A 15,567-nucleotide genomic window follows, 5' to 3' on the forward strand; every position below is an offset into this window, starting at 1 on the left:
AAAGGGGAAAAAAGAAAATTGTGCCATCTGGTTTGCTTAATATAAATTATTTATACTTTTACTTTTGATACTTAAGTATATTTTTAAGGATCAAAAGTAAAAGTTTTCGACCACTGTCCCTTACCCAGAACCCTCTGTGTCACTGTCACCCCTGACTGGCCCATGCTTGAGGAGAATGATGCTCATCCATCTGATCTGGGATCTAACCTCGGAACAATATCCCTATTTCTCCTGGTCTGCTGCAACATGTCTATCTGGGGTCTATCCCACTCTGTTTTCTACTCCAAGCATCATAAAAAGGAACGCTTCTGTCCATGCATGCCTTTTAATGGGAGTTGAGATTGATTGCATTGTTACAGTGCCTTCAGAAAGTATTCATATCCCTTGACTTATTCCACATTTTGTTACAGCCTGAATTCAACATGGATTAAATCTTTTTTTCTCACCCATCTACAGTACACGCAATACCCCATAATGACAAAGTGAAACGATTTTTTTTTTACATTTTCGCTAATTTATTGAAAATGAAATACAGAAAATATCTAATTTACATAAGTATTCACACTCCTGAGTCAGTAGTTTGTAGAAGCACCTTTGGCAGCAATTACAGCTGTGAGTTTTTCTGGGTATGTCTCTAAGAGCTTTCCACACTTGGATTGTGCAAAATGTACCCATTATTCTTTTCAAAATACTTCAAGCTCTGTCAAATTGGTTGTTGATCATTGCTAGACAACAATTTTAAGGTCTTGCCATAGATTTTCAAGTAGATTTAAGTGAAAACTGTAACTTGGCCACATTCACTGTCTTCTTGGTAAGCAACTCCAGTGTAGATTTGGTGTTGTGTTTTAGGTTATTGTCCTGCTGAAAGATGAATTTATCTCCCAGTATCTGGTGGAAAGCAGACTGCACCCGGTTTTTCTCTAGGATTTAGCCTGTGCTTAGCCCCATTCTGTTCATTTTTTTATCCTGAAAAACTCCCCAGTCCTTAACGATTACAAGCATACCCATAACATGATGCAGCCACCACTATGCTTGGAAATATGGAGAGTGGTACTCAGTAATGTGTTGTATTGTTTTAAAAACAAAAAGTGCTTTGTCACATTTTTTGCAGTATTACTTTAGTGCTTTGTTGCAAACAGGATGCATGTTTTGGGAAAAATGTATTCTGTTCAGGCTTCCTTCTTTTCACTCTGTCAATTGGGCTAGTGTTGTGGAGTAACTACAATGTTGCTGATCCATCCTCAGTTTTCTCCTATCACCCGCCATTAAACTCTGTAACTGTTTTAAAATCACCATTGGCCTCTTGGTGAAATCCCTGAGCGGTTTCCTTCCTCTCTGGCAACTGAGTTAGGAAGGACGCCTGTATCTTTGTAGTGACTGGTTTTATTGATACACCATCCAAAGTGTCATTAATAACTTCACCTTGCTCAAAAGGATATTCAATGTCTTTATTTTATTTTATTTAGGGCACAGAGAGGAGGTAGTCATTCAAAAATCATGTTAAACACTATTATGGCACACAGAGTCCATGAAACTTATGTGACTTGTTAAGCAAATGTTTACTCCTGAACTTACTTAGGCTTGCTATAACAAAGGGGTTAAATACTTATTGACTCCAGACATTTAATCTTTTCATTTTTAATTAGTTAGTACAAATTTATGCAAACACAACTGCATTTTGACGTTATGGGGTTGTGTGTGTGTGTGTGTGTGTGTGTGTGTGTGTGTGTGTGTGTGTGAGCCATTTTATCTTCAGGCTGTAACACAACAAAATGTCTAAATACTTTCTGAAGGCATTGTATATGCTGCCTTGAACAGAAGGGTTGGTTTGACCAAAGTGCTCATTTCTATATGGAAATAAACACACATTGAAAGAGTAATGGTAAGAATGACACCGTTTGAGTTAGAGACTCAGTAAGGTACAGTAGAAACACTGTATGAATGAGTATAACGCAGAAGGAAATGTTTGGAGAGACAATGTTAGGATGACACACAGTGTGATGATATGAATGATAAAGAAATGGTCACAGTCACACCGAAGTACCAAGGCAGCAAAACATTTTATATTGACAGTTCTTCTACCAAGAGCTGTATCTGTGGTGTGGCCATGCCCATGCCGACAGCAGGATCACATGATGTTATTTTGTACCATGACCACAAGATGGCCCCCTTGCATCGGAATATTGTTTCTTAAAATCAAACAAAATCATTTCTGTGGACAGTCATTTGTTATGAACTACCACTGCCAGAAATAGATTAGATAACTTTTTATTATGTCCTTTTTGAATAGAGGAATATTTTAACAGAACATTTTGTGTGATATGTCTGCTTTAGATTTTTCTTCCCTGAAAGTGGATGTTTAACACTCAGTGAGATCTGAATTCAGTCCAACTCTGATTGCAGTAGCCTATGTAGGCAGTAGCTCCTCTTCCATGAGTAATGTCCGTGACTAATACCAGATAGACTCCCCAAGCAGATGCTTCCAGTTTTCAATATGAGAAGTGTTCTGCATGTGTGTGGGGCCAGTAGTTCGTAAACAAAGACACTGCGTAATGTAGGGTTTGATTCAATTCAACTCTCTGACTTAAATTAGTTGAAGGGGTTTGGACAGTGATTTCCATTGTTCAACTGAGGATGTTGGTTCAATTTTTTTCTGCCTGCTTCTCCCTAGAACCACTGGTCTGAATATTCCAATCTGACAGCTATAGTCACAACTACCTGCTGCATTATAACTCTATTTTCATTTAAACATGATTGTAAAGTCTGATAAAAGATACCGTTGATGCATGGTACTGTGTTGATTTCATCCAACATTTCGTAGAGTGTTCTGGTGTATAGAAAAAGGAAGCTTCTGAGTTAGAGAAAATCAACTTTAAAAATGTATCCATCCATAAACATTTCAACATCCTGTACACCTATGTTAGTATGAATGACATGGCATGGGGTGTTCTACTTAGGTCTGGATTTACCACTTTCTCACCATCTTCTGAGCAGAAGAAAGAAGAAAACTATCAAGAATGATAAGTCATTCACCAGATTTTCTTATAATAATTTTAGGAAAGAAATACAAACACATCAGACATAACACAGGCCTTTCCACCTGTAGTGTTCCCTTGTATGTCTCCCTCTCTCCTTTTGCCTTCTCATTTGAAGATCAAACTGCAAGAAGGTAAATAATTCCACATCTTTGATCTGGGAGAACACAAGTGAGAGTTCATTTCCATTTTTGATTTCTGTTTCTCTAATTCTGTCTATTCTAATCTAGAAGGATTTGATGCTCCAGCCTCTGGATCTACCTTGGTGTGCAAATCAGCTGGAATCAGTTAAAAGAGAAACGTTGCTTCTGTGGCTGTGGTGGACAAGAGAGAGTACAGTACAGATGCTCTAAAGTTCATTAAGTATTTAGACCACTGATTCATTAGCCAGCAATTCATGTTATATATCACATGCAATAAGTTGTGGAAGGAAAAACAACGTGTCGGCTGTCTGTAGTTTCTGTCCCTGCCTAAGACGAGGAGACTGAATGACATATCTATGAAATAGGTGTGCACATGGAATACATGAATATATTGATATGTGGATAGGTGAAATATTATACTTAACACTTTGTCATTACTGATGTGTAAATACTGGGTTGTGCGTGTTGTTATAGATGAAAATTAAATGTATTTTCAATGCCATTTGGAAACACCAAACCTCTAAGGATACGGATGCATGTGCATACCTCTGATCCTCATGCACAGTCCTAGGTGAACAGTGATTGATTTGTCCAATTTGGTTAGAAGCGTGTCTCCATGCTTTGAAGCCACGCTTAGCATTCATCCTAATCATGTGTCCTGACACGTTGAAATGCAACATCTGCCTTTTCAGTCCCCCGCCATACAATTAGCGAGAAAAGATCAATGGATTGGCTTGCTACCATTTTGCATACGAACAACAAAGCATTTGTATTGAGTATAGATGGTGCTTCAGTTTACCTTATATCCTGGGTTTACAAACTGAACTTCTCAAAATAACTTGTTTAAAATAGTCAATGAGTCCCCATAGCATGGGGGTCATGAAATGGACCTAATCAGGAGATTTTGGGGGCCCAAGATCATCTCCAGTATGATATTGTCCACCAGCTGGCAATCCAGTCTTTTTTCTATACAGTATACACACCCATACTTGTTTATTTGGACAGTCAAGCAAAAACTTTTAATTTGTCTCTATACTCCAGCATTTTGGATTTGAGATCAAATGTTTCATATGAGGCGACGGTACAGAATGTCACCTTTTATTTGAGGGTATTTTCATACATATCTGTTTTACAATTTAGAATTGAAAGCACTTTATTTATCTAGTCCCCCATTTGAAGGTGTCATAAGTATTTGGACAGATTCACTTATAGTCTATTAAAGTAGTCAAAAGTGTAGTATTTTGTCCAATAATACTATAGCACACAATGACTACATCAAACTTGTGACTCTACAAACTTATTGGATACATTTGCAGTTTGTTTTGGTTGTGTTTCGTATTATGTTGTATCCAATAGAAATGACTGGTATATAATGTATTGCCTTTAACTTAATTTCATATATTAAAAAAAATAAATTATTTAACCTTTATTTAACTAGGCAAGTCAGTTAAGAACAAATTCTTATTTACAATGACGGCCTAGGAACAGTGGGTTAACTGCCTTGTTCAGAGGCAGAACGACAGATTTTTACCGTGTCAGCTCGAGGATTCAACGCTCTAAACACCTGTCGCCCCAGGTAGCCTAGGATTTAGTTCTGAGGATTTAGTTCACAGTGCGGGTGTCACACATCCTGTATGATTCGCCCCAGGCTTTCTACTGTAGTGCAACACTGCAACATGTCAATGCCAACTTGTTGTGTCCTGGCACACTGTAAAGTAGGCTGGTAAAATTCATGCTAAAATGTGTTTAACTTGAGATATCATGAGAGCTACTGAGTTAAAACCTCTTAGTGATCCCTTAACGCACCAATCCCGTTAGCGAGATAGATTTGACAACATCCGGTGAAATTGCAGAGCGCCAAATTCAAACTACAGAAATATAAATTTTCAACATTCACAAAAAGATAAGTGTAATACATCAAAATAAAGGTTAATTTCTTGTTAATCCAGCCGCTGTGTCAGATTTCAAAAAGGTTTTATGGCGAAAGCACACCATACGATTATCTGAGGACAGCACCCCGCATACAAACACATGAAAATCATTTTTCAACCAGGCAGGTGCGACACAAAAGTCAGAAATAACGATATAATAAATGCCTTACCTTTGAAGATCTTCTTTTTGCAATACCAAATGTCTCAGTGACACAATGAATGGTCGTTTTGTTCGATAAATTACTTCTTTATACCCCCAAAATGTCCATTTATTTGGCGCGTTTGATTCAGAAATACACCGGTTCCAACACGCCCAACATGACTGCAAATTATCTAATAAATTACCTGTAAACGTGGTCAAAACATTTCAAACAATGTTCCTAATCCAACCTCAGGTATCCTAAAATGTAAATAATCAATAAAATTTAAGACGGGATAATCTGTTTCCAATACCGAAGAAAAATAACACGGGGCGCGCTCCTGTTAACGCGCACCAAAATACTAGAGACCTTCAGAGTGACACGTACAAAGAACAGCCCTACTTATTCATTTCTCAAAAGAAAAACATAGACCAATTTCTAAAGACTGTTGACATCTAGTGGAAGCCATAGGAACTGCAATCTGGGCCCTAATAAATCAGGGTTCCCATAGAAAAGTATTGGAAAACACAATGACCTCAACAACAAAAAAATCCCTGGATGGATTGTGCTCGGGGTTTCGCCTGCCAAATCCATTCTGTTATACTCACAGACATTATTCTAACAGTTTTAGAAACTTCAGAGTGTTTTCTATCCAAATCGACTAATTATATGCATATCCTAGCTTCTGGGCCTGAGTAACAGGCAGTTTACTTTGGGCACGCTTTTCATCCAGATGTCAAAATACTGCCCCCTATCCCTAAGAAGCTTTAAGAGTCCAAGACAAGAAAATTCACTCCATGTCAACAGAGTTCTAATATGAATGCCGTAAATATGGATGCCATATTTGTTTGTGATTGTTTTTGCAGAGGTGGACTTGCATGACTCATTTTTCCTAAACCTCAACTTCAATATACTCTCCTGCAACCCGACTCACCCAATGTGGTATGAATCTGCTATTTTCTAAAGTGTTTTTCTTTACTTTCGAACCAGAATCCCCCAATAACAGCTAGCCAGCTAACTAGCTAGTAGTCAGCTAACCACTGCTAGCGGTCATCAGCTAACCTCTAGCTCGGAGATCTCTCGCCAGTTTGCACAATGCGATTCAAACCAGAGCATTTCTGGACTTATTTTCTCTCCATATCCCCGGATTCCTACCGCAAGCTCTGAACCTTTTCACCTGGATCATCGCAGCTAGCTAGCTGCAATCCGAGTCGCTACTCCTGGCTAACGTCTCTGTCCTGAAGCAAGCACCAATTAGCCTGGAGCTAGCCCATCTCCCGGCTAGCTGAAGAGGTCCATCAGCCACTCATTGGGCTACAATACCTATTTTGCCAATTTGCCTGGACCCCTTTTACTACACAAAGCCCTGCTAATTCATCACGACTGGACTACCGACGTAATCTGCCCGAGGGTTCTTTTTCCAACAGGCCCCTCCGTCGCGACGCCCCCTGAATGCCCATCTGCTAGCCTGCTAGCCGTGGCCCGCTAGCTGTCTAGAGCGTATCGGACTGTTAGCTGAATAAGTCCATCGGCCAAATTCTTGGGCCACTATACCTATTTTCCCAATTGGACTGGGCCCCTTTACTACACGCAACCCTACTAATCCATCACGGCTGGTCTGCCGACGGAACCGCACAAGGAGAAGAGAGGGATGACCGCGGAAGCTTTTCAATCTTTGGAGATTTCAGACGATACAAAAGAAAGGTTGAACAGGCTAGTAATAGGGGTTGCAACAATTTCGGCAGATCATTTTAGAAAGAGAGGGTCCAGATTGTCTTTCCCGGTTGATTTGTAGGGGTCCAGATTTTGCAGCTCTTTCAGAACATCAGCTATCTGGATTTGGGTGAAGGAGAAATGGGGGAGGCTTGGGCGAGTTGCTATGGAGGGTGCAGGGCAGTTGACTGGGGTAGGGGTAGCCAGGTGGGAAGCATGGCCAGCCGTAGAAAAATGCTTATTGAAATTCTCAATTATCTTGGATTTATCGGTGGTGACAGTGTTTCCTAGCCTCAGTGCAGTGGGCAGCTGGGAGGAGGTGCTCTTATTCTCCATGGACTTTACAGTGTCCCAGAACCTTTTTGAGTTTGTGCCAAAGTAAACTGCCTGTGTCCGTTTTGTCACCAAAGCCCCATATACTACCCACCACTGCGACCTGTACGCTCTCGTTGGCTGGCCCTCGCTTCATACTCGTCGCCAAACCCACTGGCTCCAGGTCATCTACAAGTCTTTGCTAGGTAAAGCCCCGCCTTATCTCAGTTCACTGGTCACCATGGCAGCACCCACCCGCAGCACGCGCTCCAGCAGGTATATTTCACTGGCCCCCCCCAAAGCCAATTCCTCTTTGGCCGCCTTTCCTTCCAGTTCTCTGCTGCCAATGACTGGAACGAACTGCAAAAATCACTGAAGCTGGAGACTCATATCTCCCTCACTATCTTCAAGCACCAGCTGTCAGAGCAGCTCACAGATCATTGCACCTGTACATAGCCCATCTGTAAACAGCCCATCCAACTACCTCATCCCCATACTGTATTTATTTATTTATTTTGCTCCTTTGCACCCCAGTATCTCTACTTGCACATTCATCTTCTGCACATCTACCATTCCAGTGTTTAATTGCTATATCGTAATTACCTCGCCACGATGGCCTATTTTATTGCCTTACCTCCCTTATCTTACCTTATTTGCACACACTGTTTAAATACTTTTCTACTGTATTATTGACTGTATGTTTGTTTATTCCATATGTAACTCTGTGTTGTTGATGTGTCGAACTGCTTTGCTTTATCTTGGCCAGGTCGCAGTTGTAAATGAGAACTTGTTCTCAACTGGCCTACCTGGTTAAATAAAGGTGAAATAAAAATAATAATAAAACTCATGATGACTCCCGTGCCTTTCAATCAGTACAGTACATTATTCTTCTGTTCCTCTTTATTATTCATGGTTTGTAGTAATCCAGAGATTTTACATAAAGAAAATAAATCAGGTGAATCCAGGTGAAAGCTGTGATCCCTTATTGATGTCACTTGTTAAATCCACTTCAATCAGTGTAGATGAAGGGGAGTAGACAGGTTAAAGGAGGGATTTTAAGCCTTGAGACAATTGTGTATGTGTACCATTCAGAGGGTGAATGGGCAAGACAAAAGATTTAAGTGCCTTTGAACGGGGTATGGTAGTAGGTAGCCAGGCACTCAGGTATCAGTGTGTCAAGAACTGCAATGCTGCTGGACGATTTGAGGCTGTTCTGAGGGCAAAGGGGGGTACAACTCATTATTTGGAAGTTGTTGCTATTGTTTGTACACTCAGTGTAGAATCCCTGTTCTCTGAAATTAGTCATTGTTGTGTTGGAAGAACGAGACTTTGTTCTTTATAAACGACTCAAGTTTATTAGCTATCACTCTAACATGCCCACTTTCCTGAGCTCGCATAACAACAATGTTTTGTCAAAGTACGGTGGTCCTTCAGGATAACAGTACGGTGAGTCAAAAGACCCACACAACAAACTCACAGGAGCTAAATAACGAGCATAACAGTCATCATTCATTTTAAATGCCGTCTCAATGCCACAAATATACATATTTAGTACCTCATTCCGAGGTGTTAAGAATGGCGCCGGAGGGGATGGCTGCCATATTACGGGCTCCTAACCAATTGTGCTATTTTGTGTGTTTTTTCGCATTGTTTGTAACTTATTTTGTACATAATGTTGATGCTACCGTCTCTTATGACCGAAAATAGCTTCTGTATATCAGAACAGTGATTTCTTAACTCGAACAATACGGAGGTGGTCAGATGACGCAGATTCTACGCTACAGGACTGTTTTGCTAGCACAGACTGGAATATGTTCCTGGATTCACCCAATGGCATTAGGGAGTATACCACCTCAGTCACTGGCTTCATCAATAAGTGTATCGACGACGTCGTCCCCACAGTGACCATACGTACATATCCCAACCAGAAGCCATGGATTACAGGCAACATCCACACCGAGCTAAAGGCTAGAGCTGCCGCTTTCAAGGAGCGGGACACTTATAAGAAACGCTTATAAGAAATCCCGCTATGCCCTCAGCCGAACCATCAAACAGGCAAAGCGTCAATACAGGACTAAGGTTGAATCCTACTACATCGGCTCTGACGCTCATCGGATTTGCTAGGGCTTGCAAACTATTACGGACTACAAAGGGAAACCCAGCCGTGAGCTGCCCAGTGACGCGAGCCTACCAGATGGGCTAAATGCATTTTATGCTCGCTTCAAGGCAAGTAACACTGAAGCATGTTTGAGAGCACCAGCTGTTCCGGACGACTGTGTGATCACGCCCTCAGAAGCCGATGTGAGCAAGACCTTTAAACAGGTCAACATTCACAGGGCCGCGGGCCAGACGGATTACCAGGACGTGTACTCAGAGCATGCGCGGACCAACTGGCAAGTGTCTTCAGTGACATTTTCAACCTCTCCCTGACCGAGTCTTTAATACCTACATGTTTCAAGCAGACCACCATAGTCCTTGTGCCCAAGAAAGGGAAGGTAACCTGCCTACATGACTACCACCCCGTATCACTCACGTCGGTAGCCATGAAGTACTTTGAAAGGCTGGTCATGGCTCATATCAACACCATCAACCCGGGAAACCCTAGGCCCACTCCAATTCACATACCGCCCCAACAGATCCACAGATGACGCTCAATCGCTCTCCTCATTGCCCTTTCCAACCTTGACTACAGCTCAGCGTTCAACACCATAGTGCCCACAAAGCTCAACACTAAGCTAAGGACTCTGGGACTAAACACCTCCCTCTGCAACTGGATCCTGGACTTCCTGACGGGCCTCCCCCAAGTGGTAAGGGTAGGCAACAACACATCTGCCAAGCTGATCCTCAACACGGGGGCCCCTTAGTGGTGCGTGCTTAGTCCCCTCCTGTACTCTCTGTTCCCCCATGACTGCGTGGCCAAGCACGACTCCAACACCATCATTACATTTCCTGACTACACAACAATGAGACAGCCTATAGGTAGGAGGTCAGAGACCTGGCAGTGTGGTGCCAGGACTACAACCTCTCCCTCAATGTGAGCAAGACAAAGGAGCTGATCGTGGACTACAGGAAAAGAAGGGCTGAACACGCCCCCATTCACATCGACGGGATGTAATGGAGCGGGTCGAGAGTTTCAAGTTCCTTGGTGTCCACATCACCAACAAACTATCATGGTCCAAACACACCAAGAAAGTTGTGAAGAGGGCACGACAATGCATTTTCCCCCTCAGGAGACTGAAAAGATTTGGCATGGGTCCATGGATCCTCAAAGTTATACAGCTGCACCATTGAGAGCATCCTAACCGGTTGCATCACCGCCTGGTATGGCAACTGCAAGGCACTACAGAGAGTAGTGCGTACAGCCCAGTATATCACTGGGGCCAAGCTTCCTGCCATCCAGGACCTATATACTAGGCAGTGTCAGAGGAAGGCCCCAAAAATTGTCAAAGACTCCAGTCACCCAAGCCATAGACTGTTCTCTCTGCTACCGCACGGCAAACGGTATCGGAGCGTCAAGTCTAGGTCCAAAAGTCTCCTTAACAGCTTCTACCTCCAAGCCATAAGACTGCTGAACAATGAATCAAATGGCCACCCGGACTATTTGCATTGACAACCCCCCCTCCTTTGTTTTTACGCTGCTACGTGCTGTTTATTATCTATGTATAGTCACTTTACCCCTACCTACATGCACAAATGACCTCGACTAACCTGTACCCCCGCCCATTGACTCGGTACCGGTACCCGCTGTATATAGCGTCATTATTGATATTTTATTGTTTTACTTTTTTATTTATTTATTTATTTTTTACTTTTGTTTATTTAGTAAATAGTTTCTTAACTCTTTTCTTAACTGCGTTGTTGGTTAAGGGCTAGTATGTAAGCATTTCACGGTAAGGTTGCGCATGTGACAAATAACATTTAATTTTATTTGCGTTGTCAGTCAAAAACAATATGCTTACATGGAACAGTCGTAGGCCTATGTGTTTTCTTTGTGTTACTGATAACATTGAATCATGGATTCTGTGAGAATATACATAATATGGTACAGTAGAGATAGAGAATATTCTAAGCAAACCTGGGACAGAATTATGGGGCTTTGCATTTTGGTTCTTTACATCAGCTTCGTATCCTTTCACCCTCCATTCCTTCCCTCAGTCTCCACCCTTCCTCTCCTCAGTCTCTCCCCTTCCTCTCTCCCTTGTCCTGAGGAGGGAGAAGAGAAGGAGCATGCCAGGTGATTGCTGAAGTAAAATATTGATGTGGAGTATCAAAGAGTTGAGTGTTACTCCCCATGTATTCCAAAACTAACCCGGGTGTCCCCTTTGATCAGGGGGTCTCTGATCTGGCTTCTGAAGTTGTAACGAACCCCCAAAAAACTAAATACAAAACAAACTTCAAGCTCCTCCAATACCCATGAAAGTTTTATATTTGACAGATGGAGCAGTTTATGTGTTATACAACTCAGTGATATACAGTGCATTCGGAAAGTATTCAGACCACTTGACTTTTTCCACATTTTGTTACGTTACAGCCTTATATTAAAATGGATTAAATAAAAAAATCCTCATCAATCTACACACAATACCCCATAATGACAAAGCGAAAAAATGTTTTTAGAAATGTTTGCAAATTTCTTAAAATAAAAAACACATACTGGCCAGCCGAGAGGCGCAGTGCATCGCAGTCACTACAGACCCTGGTTCGATCCCAGGCTGTGTTGCAGCCGGCTGCGACTGTGAGACACGAGGCAGCACACAATTGGCTCAGCGTTGTCTGGGTTAGGGGATGGTTTGGCCGGCTGGGATGTCCTTGTCCCGTTGTGCTCTAGCGACTCCTTGTGGCGGGACAGGTGCATGCATGCTGACCACGGTTGCCAGCTGTACGGTGTTTCCTCCGATACATTGGTGCGGCTGGCCTGGGTTAAGCGAGCAGTGTGTCAAGAAGCAGTGCGGCTTGGTGGGGTCGTGTTTTGTAAGACATATGGCTCTCAACCTTCGTCTCTAACGAGTTCGTATGGAAGTTGCAGCGATGAGACAAGACTGTAACTACCAATTGGATATCACAAAATTGGGGTAAAAAGTACAGAAAGTTTTCAGAACCTTTGCTATGAGACCTGAAGTCAGGTGCATCCTATTTCCATTGATCATCCTTGAGATGTTTCTACAATTGATTGGACATGATTTGGAAAGGCACATACTACATTTCCATATTTTATTAACCGTAAAGGAAAACTACACCCAAAAACTATATTTTTGTATTTGTTTCATTAGTCCATTGTTGACATAGTCCCAAAATGTTTTGCTTGTCAGCACTCAAATTTTCAAGATATGTAACTGTCAAAATACAGAAATCATCCCCGTATGATGCATTTTGAGTCATATGTTTAATTTTGCATAATACAAGGATGATTTCTGTATTTTGAAAGTTACATGTCTTGAAAACTTGAGTGCTGACGAGCAAAACATTTTGGGATGATTTCAACAATGTACTAATGAAACAAATACCAAAATATAGTTTTATGGGTGGAATTTTCCTTTAATATAACAGATCATGAATTACCTTAATATAAAATGTGTATATGAAATAATCTTTCAAATATGAATTATTCATGAATCACACAAGCACTTAGGAGAGAGAGGTCTGGCGTATAGGGATGCTAATGAAATCACATATATGATTTGATCAAAGCATTTCTTTTAAATTAAATTAAGTTGTTTTGATTAAGTCCAAAACAGATCTAATTCCTCTACAAAATCAGGATGACACACGGAGCTACACTCTCTGTAGTGCTGTTTAATATTCCACTAGAATTCAGAGTAATGTTTTCCGCCCATCATATAAAACCGACCAGGCCCTCTTCAGCATGCAACTGTTGACAGGTAAGGATGGCCATATAGCCTAGCCTAATTATCTCAAATCTGCATCCTTGAGTTACCTTGAAGATTACAGTATGTGACATGTTAATTATCTTACAGAAGGATACAGAAAGGAATCTTGGAGAAAGCATGCAGGGTTTTTTCAAAAGATCTAACCGCTCTATTATCCTCTATTCAATAGAATTACTACAAGGGTGTTGTCCTACAGTCTCTATTCTGTGTCCAACTGTGTCACTGCATAAAATCAGCCCAAAACCCATGTGTCATTGTGTCAACTGATTTCCCTTGGTTCTGTGGTATAGTCTACTACAGTTTAGTGAGAGGGTGGTTGGATGGGTGGGTCAGGTTTAGGATGTGTGGTCATGGTGATGGTGGCCTATTCAAGGCAACACCAGGGGTGTGAAATCAGCTTTATGACACAGACAGCAAAAGCCCTGGTGAGTGACTGGCTTTAAAGATGGTGCAGATGGCCAAAGCAGCTGGGAACATTACAGGCTGATCTGGTTTAGAATGGCCCTTCAGGCTGGGCAGTTATGACATTATGAGGTTCTGAATACTCCCTCGGGAATGGATGGATTTCACACTAAAGACAGACTGCAATCTTTCTGTAAGCTGTTCTTGTCTTGTCGTTCCCAACTTCCTCTAATGCCCATGTGTATGATTTTCATTATGCATACTTTTTCAATTCTGTGAGTGAGTGTGTCTACTTATGTATTTTGTGTATAATCTCACAGCAAGCAAAAAATCCAACTGGCCATAAAGTTTTCTAATTCAGGAGATGCATAACATCCCAATCTCTTTTGTCTGGACAGTGGGCAGTGCCAGAGGGTTTCCAAAACAAACCAATCCATTCCCAAGCATTCTCAACCATCACATGCAGAAGCTTGAGATCAAGAAGAAGAAACAACAAAACCATATTTTCATCTTCTCATTCACTGACTACATGAATCAAGTGTTCACGTTGAAGGTGCCAAAGGAGGGAATGTCAACATTTCAGTCAGGACCTCTCTCATTAATGCCAGAGAGAGAGGTATGAAAGCCTGTTTGTTGATGTGGTGTGCTACCCCTCCACCCAGCCTGTTCTAACAGCCTGGTCTCATAGACTAGATGTAACATAGTAAATGTAATCCAGGACACTCAAATGAATATGATATCTTAGATTTGGAATGGTTACATAAAACAGAGGGTTACTTAAGGAAAGTAGAGTGATTGGTCGGGGTGGATGGGCAGGTGTATATGGCAGGTGTATAATGAGTGTCTAGCAACCCAAAAGTTGCGTGTTTGAATCTCATCACGGACAACTTTTGCATTTTAGCAACTTTGCAACTACTTACTACTTTTTAGCTACTTTGTAACTACTTGTGGAAGGGTTAGCTAACATGCTAACACTAACCCTAACCTTAACCCTATAACCTAATTCCTAACCTTAACCCCTAGCCCTAATCCCTATCTTAGCTAACCATAGCCACCTAACTAACATTAGTATTAGCCACCTAGCTAACATTAGCCACAAACAATTGGAAGTCGTAACGTATCATACAGTTAGCTAATTTGTAACATATCATACAAACTGAAATTCGTAACATATCATATAAAATGGATGATGGACATAACCACCAGTGTGATTACTACCTCTGAGGGTTTAGAGCTTGAGGTAGTCACCTATCACAAGTACCTAGGAGTATGGCTAGATGGTACACTGTCCTTCTCTCAGCACATAACAAAGCTACAGGCTAAAGTTAAATCTAGACTTGGTTTCCTCTATCGTAATCGCTCCTCTTTCACCCTAGCTGCCAAACTAACCCTGATTCAGATGACAATCCTACCCATGGTAGATTACGGAGACATAATTTATAGATCGGAAGGTAAGAGTGCTCTCGAGCGGCTAGATGTTCTTTACCATTCGCCATCAGATTCGCAATCAATGCTCCTTATAGAACACATCACTGCACTCTATACTCTTGTGTAAAAACTGGTAATCTCTGTATACCTGTCGCAAGACCCACTGGCTGATGATTATTTATAAAACCCTCTTAGGCCTCACTCCCCCCTATCTGAGATATCTACTGCAACCCTCATCCTCCACATACAACACCTGTTCTGCCAGTCACATTCTGTTAAAGGTCCCCAAAGCACACACAAGGTTAAATAGTTCGATTTTTTTTTAAATATTAAAATCCCTGGGTTGCTCCTCTTTTCATTTTGCTGCAGCTAGCCAATGGAACGAGCTGCAACAAACACTCCACCTGGACAGTTTTATCTCAATCTCTTCATTCAAGAACTCAATCATAGCCACTCTTACTGACAGTTGTGGCTGCTTTGTGTGATGTATTGTTGTCTCTACCTTCTTGCCCTTTGTGCTGTTGACTTTGCCCAATAATGTTTGTACCATGTTTTGTGCTGCTACCATTTTGTGT

Source organism: Salvelinus namaycush, chromosome 2 (assembly GCF_016432855.1).
Source record: "Salvelinus namaycush isolate Seneca chromosome 2, SaNama_1.0, whole genome shotgun sequence".
Taxonomy (NCBI): Eukaryota; Metazoa; Chordata; class Actinopteri; order Salmoniformes; family Salmonidae; genus Salvelinus; species Salvelinus namaycush.